A 9,327-nucleotide genomic window follows, 5' to 3' on the forward strand; every position below is an offset into this window, starting at 1 on the left:
TGCAATCTAGCTTCAACACTTGATGAGCAATAGTTCCTCTAGCTTCCCCATTGATCAAAACACCCTTTTGTGCATGTTTAACCATGGGTGTACGGCCGTAGACTCCATGGCCGTACACCCATGGCCGCACACTCCTAATGGTGGTCGTACACTCCCCTTTGATGAATCTCATTGTAACAACGCAAATTTACAAATAAATTTTTCATAAAAAAAAAAATAAAGTATTCCCATTCAAAACAAGGCATAAATAATTTAAGTGTCATGTCAAATACGAATTGTCTAAACCCTAAGATCATCAAAACATTCTCCAGTGTGTACCGATCACGCCGGCGCCTTCCCACGGTCCTCGCTAGTACCTGAAACATATACATAACAATTGTAAGCATAAATGCTTAGTGAGTTCCCCAATATACAACTTACACACATACGCCTTTCCAGGCCCTGACCTTCTGGTCCATGTGTCTCAGGGGACTTCCGTCCCTGCTGGGTAAACCTTCCGGTCCTACCCACGCCGACCTTCCGGTCCATCACACAACATATTGCCTTCCGGCCCATAACATATTGCCTTTCGGCCCATAATATAATCGCCTTCCGGCCCATAACATACATAGCACATATAACAAACAGCTTACCACATATAGCATACATATCACATATCATATCTGACCTTCCGGTCACACAGTCAAACCCTTCTGGGTACAGTATAGTGAGAAGACTCACCTCGTGAATGCTGAAAGCTAGCAAATCATGAAATCACTCGTGCACGATCCGACGAGCTACAACCTCCCTATAACATCACAAATCTCTCATTAACACTTATATCTTCTAAGTGTGACTATCCCTAAGAAGTCAGACTTAGGTCATCTCTGGTCAACGGTCAACGGTCAACGGTCAACTCGTCCGGACTCGGCGAGTACCATGTGGACTCGGCGAGTCTAGACGTCCTCCAACTCTCTGAGATTCCCTATCTACTCGTCGAGTATCCTCCTTGACTCGACGAGTTACTCCTGGAAGAATCGCGGGGCCACCCCGACTCAACTCGCGGAGTCTGAAGAACAACTCGATGAGTCCCAGTTAATCTTCAAGCTACTCGCCGAGTCTGTTCATCGAACTCGGCGAGTCCATGCCATGCAACCGCTCAAACTGCATCCTAAGGTCAGAACTGCTTCGACCATTCCTAGGTCTGGCCTTCCTAGGATGATCCATCACGTAATGTCCTCATTTCAGTGCTCATGATACACCATATGATTCATAATTTACATTTTGACCTAAGGCATAAGGATTCCAATCCAAAACCTTCATCAATTCCCGAAATGCACAGACATGGGACATTCTGGACCTCCCAAAGGTCTCAATACAGGGTTACACTCGTTTAAGGGACTAGGGTAACATTCAATCTAATCACAAAAGGGTTCCATAAACCCTAAATCCATAAATACATCAATATAGCAGAGTATACTCGATTTCTTACCTGGATGATGTATTCTCTGTGTCCCCAATCCTCAGAATGTGACTCCCTTGCTGTTCCTTTAGCCAAGTCCTTCTCTTCCTTGCACAACAACTCTTCTATAATCAACAATGGCCTATAATCCTTGCTCCAGATGCACACACTCGATTTAGGGTTCTTCTCAGAAGGCTAAAATGAACAATGACGGCCAATAAGTCTCTTTTATACGTCCCAAACCTGAACGGTTAGGGTTTTCGCTAAACAGCGCAGACTCGCCGAGTCCATATCTGGACTCGTCGAGTCCAGTCGCGAACCCGCAACTAGGTCTGCGATCCTACTCGGCGAGTCTAGGCTCCAACTCGCCGAGTCCCCTCCTAAATCACCCCAAAAACATAATTTAACAATACCTGAGATTTTGGGCTGTTACAACTCTCCCCCACTAGGATTAGACTTCGCCCTCGAAGTCTCACTCTGTAAATAGTTCCGGGTGCTGCTCCCGCATCTCACGTTCCGGCTCCCAAGTCATTTCCGATCCCTTACGGTGTTGCCACTGAACCAACACCAGAGGTACCTCCTTGTTCCTCAGAACCTTGATCTTCCGATCCCTGATGGCCACTGGTCTCTCAGCATAATTCAGGCTCGCATCCACCTGAATATCCTCCAATGGAACCACTGCCGACTCATCGGCTATGCACTTCCTCAATTGCGACACATGAAAAGTGTCATGGATCTGTCCCAACTCCGCTGGCAACTCCAACCGATAGGCTACCCGGCCTATCCTTGCAATCACACGAAATGGCCCAATATACCGGGGCCCCAACTTGCCCCTCTTCCTGAATCGAATCACTCCTTTCCAAGGAGAGACCTTCAGGAGAACGAAGTCGCCGACTTGAAACTCAAGCTCGGATCGGCGCCTGTCTGCATAACTCTTCTGTCGGCTCTGGGCGGTCAATAACCTCTGTCTAACTTGCTGAATCTGCTCTGTCGTCTGAAGCACGATCCCTGTGCTGCCCATCACTCTCTGTCCCACCTCTCCCCAGCAAATGGGGGTCCGACACCTCCTACCATACAACAGCTCAAAAGGTGGCATACCAATGCTCGAATGATGGCTGTTGTTGTAGGAAAACTCTGCTAAGGGTAAATATACATCCCAGGTACCCCCGAAGTCCAACACACACGCTCGAAGCATGTCCTCCAGCGTCTGAATCGTCCGCTCGCTCTGGCCGTCTGTCTGGGGATGATATGCGGTACTAAAATGCAATTTAGTACCCAGCTCCTCATGGAATTTCTTCCAGAACCTGGAAGTGAAGCGCACATCACGGTCTGAAACAATCGAGATTGGCACCCCATGCCGAGATACCACTTCTCTCACATATATCTCTGCCAACTTTTCCGCTGAAGAGCTCTCGTAGATGGCAAGGAAGTGTGCACTCTTCGTCAACCTATCCACAATCACCCAAATTGCATCGACTCCCCTGGCAGTCTTTGGCAATTTGGTGATGAAATACATAGTGATTTGTTCCCATTTCCACTCGGGGATCTCCAATGGCTGTAACTTGCCATGCGGTCTCTGGTGCTCGGTCTTAACCCTACGGCAGGTCAAGCACCTCTCAACGAACCATGCGACGTCCCTCTTCATACAGGGCCACCAATACTCTTTCCTCAAGTCCAAATACATCTTCGTAGCACCGGGATGGATCTAGAATTTCGATCTATGCGCCTCTTCCATCAAAGTAATACGCGTACCGCCCACAAACGGTACCCAAATCCGACCCTGAAACTCATAAGACCTCGTCCATCCTTAATGAAATCTGAAATTAACCCCACAACCCGCTTTTTCTTCTGCATCTCTGGTCGCACAGCCTCGGCCTGTGCCCCACGAATAGCATCCAATACTGGAGTCATCACAGTCAGTCTCAAGCATATATCTCGCAATGGAGTGCTCTCCGCCCTGCGGCTCAATGCATCGGCTACCACATTAGCCTTGCCTGGGTGGTACAGGATCTCACAGTCATAATCCTTGACCACATCCAACCACCTCCTCTAACGCATATTTAGGCTGGGCTGATCCATCAAATACTTCAAGCTCTTATGGTCTGTGTATATCGTACATCGAACCCCATACAGGTAGTGACGCCAAATCTTGAGAGCGAACACTACTGCCCCCAACTCTAAATCATGCGTGGGATATCTCGCCTCATGAGGCTTCAGCTGCCTCGACGCATACGCTATCACATGACCCCTCTGCATCAACACTGCACCCAGTCCCGAAATCGATGCATCGCAATATACTTCAAAATCTTCCATCCCTTCCGGGAGAGCTAATACCGGGGCTTCGCACAACCTCTGGCGAAGTGTCTCAAAGGAGGTCTGCTGCTCGGGCCCCCATGAGAATGCAACACCCTTGCGGGTCAATCTGGTGAGCGGCACTGCGATCTTGGAGAAATCCATAATGAATCTCCGATAATACCCTGCCAACCCAAGGAAGCTCCTGATCTCAGAGGGTGACTTCGGCACCTCCCAACTCATCACTGCCTCAACCTTGGCCGGATCGACCAATATCCCTTTCTGATTAACAACATGTCCTAGAAATTGGACCTCCCGCAACCAGAAGTCACATTTGGAGAACTTTGCATAAAGCTTCTCCGACCTCAATACCTCAAGGACCTCCCTCAAATGCTCCTCATGCTGCTCTCTAGATCTCGAATACACCAGAATGTCGTCGATAAATACAATCACTGACCGATCCAACATCGGCCTGCATACCCTGTTCATGAGATCCATGAACACAGCCGGGGCATTGGTGAGCCCGAAAGGCATCACCAAAAACACATAATGCCCATATCGCATCCTAAACGTTGTCTTTTGGACATCCTCATCCCGCACTCTCACCTGATGGTACCCTGACCTCAGATCGATCTTGGAAAACCAAGATGCTCCCTGCAACTGATCGAATAAATCATCGATCCTCGGTAACGGGTAACGGTTCTTGACCGTCACTTTGTTCAACTCCCGGTAATCAATGCACATCCGGTGTGAACCATCCTTCTTCTTGACGAATAGAATAGGTGCTCCCCACGGTGAGCTGCTCGGCCGAATGAATCCCTTCCCCAGCAACTCCTGGAGTTGCGAGGACAACTCTTGCATCTCCGGAGGTGCAAGACGATAAGGCACCTTAGCAATAGGCGCGGCCCCCGGAACCAGATCGATACCAAACTCTACTTGCCTCACAGAAGGTATTCCCGGCAGCTCCTCGGGGAAAACATCTGGAAACTCACGCACCACAGGGACCTCCTCAACTGACTTCGGTCTCTCAGAACCCTCCCGCGTATCCATCACATACGCCACAACACCCTTACAACCCTGCTGTAGACACTGCCTCACCCTAGCGGCCGAACAAAAAGCTGATCCCGAACGGGTACCCTCGCCGTACACCGAAAGAACTCCCCCACTATGGTCTCGTATAGTCACCAGCTGACGCTCACAGTCGATGACAGCGCCGAATCGGCTCAACCAGTCCATGCCCACGATGACACAGACATCACCCATCGCAATAGGAATCAGGTCAATCGGGAATTCGACCCCGAAAATCTCTAACACGCATCCCCGGAGAACCTCCGTGGCACAAATCACTCTCTCGTCAGTTATAGAAACTCTTAGAGGCCGACTCAACGACTCACGACTGACGCTGATATGCTGACTAAAGGCTAAAGATACAAAGGATCTACTCGCACCCGAGTCAAATAACACTAAGGCAGGCACAGAGTTCACAAGGAAAGTACCTACGCATATAATAACATAAGCATAACGTCTCGACATTAAAATAAGTACATGAATTACAGCATACCTGCCACAACATCGGGCGCAGCGCGGACCTCCTCCGCAGTCAGCTGAAAGGCTCTCCCCCGAGCCCTCGGGGCCTCGGCCTTCACCGGTCGAGTCGCAGTAGCTCTGGTAGCAGGTGCAGATCCCTGAAGAAGCTGAGGGCACTCGGCCTTCCGATGGCCTGTCTGGTTGCAATGAAAGCAAACCGTAAACCCCATGGGGCACTCCCTAGCAATGTGCCCCTCCTTGCCACACTTGTAGCAAGCACCAGATCGACATGCCCCATCATGACCCTTGCCGCACTTCCCGCAAGTGCGGCCCTTCGAACCTCCTTTGCTCGCATCGGTGGACTTTATCTGCTTGGCTGCCGGCTGGGACTGGGCCGGTCGCCGGTCCACCCGCTGAGACTCGGCCTCCTCCCTGGCCTGGGTCTCCAACTCGATCTCGCGCTTCCTGGCATTCGCCTGGAGCTCAGCAAAAGTATGGTAGGTGGAGTTTGACACAAACTCCCGGATATCCCTCCTCAACACTCCCAAGTACCGGCTCATCCGAGCCTGATCAGTGGACACCAGCTCGGGGCAGAACATCGCCCTCTCATGAAACTTCCGCGTGATCACCGCAACAGAATCAGTACCCTGCTTGAGGGTTAAGAACTCCTGAACCAATCGTTCCCTCTCCACCGGGGGAACGTACTTGTCCCTGAACATAGCAGTAAACCCCTCCCAAGTCACCGCTGTAATCTCTGCCAAAGTGAAGTTCGCCGTCACGAACTTCCACCAGTCCTTCGCTCCCAGACGGAGCTGGTTCAAAGCGAACCGTACCCTCAGGTGCTCCGGGCATGAACAAGTGTAGAAGCACCCCTCTATATCCGCGATCCACCTCATCGCAACAATCGGATCCTGCGTCCCATCGAACTCTGGTGGCTTCGTGTTGCTGAACTCTCGGAACAGCAACGAGTCACCACCCTGTGGCCTAGCAGCGGCCACAGCTGCGGTAGCTGCAGCGGTTGCAGCCTCAGTCAATGCGGCGTACCGCTCATCAAACGTCTCCATCAGGGTGGTCTTAGTAGACCCAAACATCTCCGGGATCTCAGCCCGGATCGCCGCCGCTACCTCCTCGTGAATCATCTGACGAATCTCCTCGTCACTCACACCGCTCGAACTCGCTCCGTGGTGTGGTCTAACCATGATGTCTCTGAAATACAACATAAAACTATCAGAGACTCCATCGAGTGTAATCGCACTCGATAACGCAACCCTACTCAGTCTCCGATATCCAGGGATTCGTACTTGGGTCTCCCACTGACCCGTTGTCTTCGGTAGTACGGGCCCAATACTACCGACCACACCGCATCAGCATTCATCCCAAGTCTTCCTCCCCAAACCCCGGATAGTGAGTACTCTACTTCTGTTATGCACTATCTACCCGCACACTAGCAAAGCACCCCATATCGACAAACTTCCCTAGACTAAGGCATCACAAATTAGGCCACTCTAGTCCTATCATGAGTACCTAGTCTTCTAGCATGCATAATAATTCATATCATATAATATTGTAAGGTATTTTGGGGATCTTTACCGTTCGGGCGCTGACTGATCGTACACACTGCTTTTTTCTTTCTTACCACAAAACCATTTACAAAAGTTTATGCCTTTATTTAAAAAGTTTTCCTCAAATCCTCGGTTTGAGTTCAGTTACTCCCGAAGGTGCACCCGAATCCCTCAAACCAAGGCTCTGATACCAATTGTAACAACGCAAATTTTCAAATAAATTTTTCATAAAAAAAATAATAAAGTATTCCCATTCAAAACAAGGCATAAATAATTTAAGTGTCATGTCAAATACGAATTGTCTAAACCCCAAGATCATCAAAACATTCTCCAGTGTGTACCGATCACGCCGGCGCCTTCCCACGGTCCTCGCTAGTACCTGAAACATATACATAACAACTGTAAGCATAAATGCTTAGTGAGTTCCCCAATATACAACTTACGCACATACGCCTTTCCAGGCCCTGACCTTCCGGTCCATGTGTCTCAGGGGACTTCCGTCCCTGCTGGGTAAACCTTCCGGTCCTACCCACGCCGACCTTCCGGTCCATCACACAACATATTGCCTTCCGGCCCATAACATATTGCCTTCCGGCCCATAATATAATCGCCTTCCGGCCCATAACATACATAGCACATATAACAAACAGCTTACCACATATAGCATACATATCACATATCATATCTGACCTTCCGGTCACACAGTCAAACCCTTCCGGGTACAGTATAGTGAGAAGACTCACCTCGTGAATGCTGAAAGCTAGCAAATCCTGAAATCACTCGTGCACGATCCGATGAGCTACAACCTCCCTGTAACATCACAAATCTCTCATTAACACTTGTATCTTCTAAGTGTGACTATCCCTAAGAAGTCAGACTTAGGTCATCTCTGGTCAACGGTCAACGGTCAACGGTCAACTCGTCCGGACTCGGCGAGTACCATGTGGACTCGGCGAGTCTAGACGTCCTCCAACTCTCTGAGATTCCCTATCTACTCGTCGAGTATCCTCCTTGACTCGACGAGTTACTCCTGGAAGAATCGCGGGGCCACCCCGACTCAACTCGCGGAGTCTGAAGAACAACTCGACGAGTCCCAGTTATTCTTCAAGCTACTCGCCGAGTCTGTTCATCGAACTCGGCGAGTCCATGCCATGCAACCGCTCAAACTGCATCCTAAGGTCAGAACTGCTTCGACCATTCCTAGGTCTGGCCTTCCTAGGATGATCCATCACGTAATGTCCTCATTTCAGTGCTCATGATACACCATATGATTCATAATTTACATTTTGACCTAAGGCATAAGGATTCCAATCCAAAACCTTCATCAATTCCCGAAATGCACATACATGGGACATTCTGGACCTCCCAAAGGTCTCAGTACAGGGTTACACTCGTTTAGGGGACTAGGGTAACATTCAATCTAATCACAAAAGGGTTCCATAAACCCTAAATCCATAAATACATCAATATAGCAGAGTATACTCGAATTCTTACCTGGATGATGTATTCTCTGTGTCCCCAATCCTCAGAATGTGACTCCCTTGCTGTTCCTTTAGCCAAGTCCTTCTCTTCCTTGCACAACAACTCTTCTATAATCAACAATGGCCTATAATCCTTGCTCCAGATGCACACACTCGATTTAGGGTTCTTCTCAGAAGGCTAAAATGAACAATGACGGCCAATAAGTCTCTTTTATACGTCCCAAACCTGAACGGTTAGGGTTTTCGCTAAACAGCGCAGACTCGCCGAGTCCATATCTGGACTCGTCGAGTCCAGTTGCGAACCCGCGACTAGGTCTGCGATCCTACTCGGCGAGTCTAGGCTCCAACTCGCCGAGTCCCCTCCTAAATCACTCCAAAAACATAATTTAACAGTACCTGAGATTTCGGGCTGTTACACTCATGTGATTCTAACACTTAGATCAAGTGTTTCCTTGTCCCTAAGGGTGTTTCCTTGCATGCTAGTTGTCTAAACACTAATTACATGCCTATATATATGCTATTATATATCATTTAGACTCGTTTGTGTCTCGGGAGTTCATTCGTGGAAACTTCTCATCCTTACACGAACCTTCATTCGAACCTAACACATAAGGTGAGTTCATACCTCTACATTTTCCGAGTTTTTAATTTTTTCAGGGGGAAATACAAGTAAAAGCACAAGTAATCTTGTGTTGAAATATATTATTTTGTTTAGTATATTTCCATTATTATTATACATCGAATATAGAAATCAGTTTTATAAAACGTGTTAGGATACAAACTTTGTAAAAGCAGTTTTCAAAACTAAGGAAAAGAACTTATGAATCATGAAACAAAAGATATTATGTTATAAGGATTCATGTTAATAACGAAAAGGGTTTTCCTGTATTATTCTTTGTAAGTTGTTTAATCGAGGGAGAGCATGATTTTTGTGTATAGATCTATACGGGACTGACAATCCCACACCTTACTGCAAGCTACAGTAGGACGGTCATGTCTACGGGTGACAAAGTCATAAAGGATG

Source organism: Lactuca serriola, chromosome 5 (genome assembly GCF_051521515.1).
Source record: "Lactuca serriola cultivar US96UC23 chromosome 5, Lser_US96UC23_V15, whole genome shotgun sequence".
NCBI classification, from domain to species: domain Eukaryota; kingdom Viridiplantae; phylum Streptophyta; class Magnoliopsida; order Asterales; family Asteraceae; genus Lactuca; species Lactuca serriola.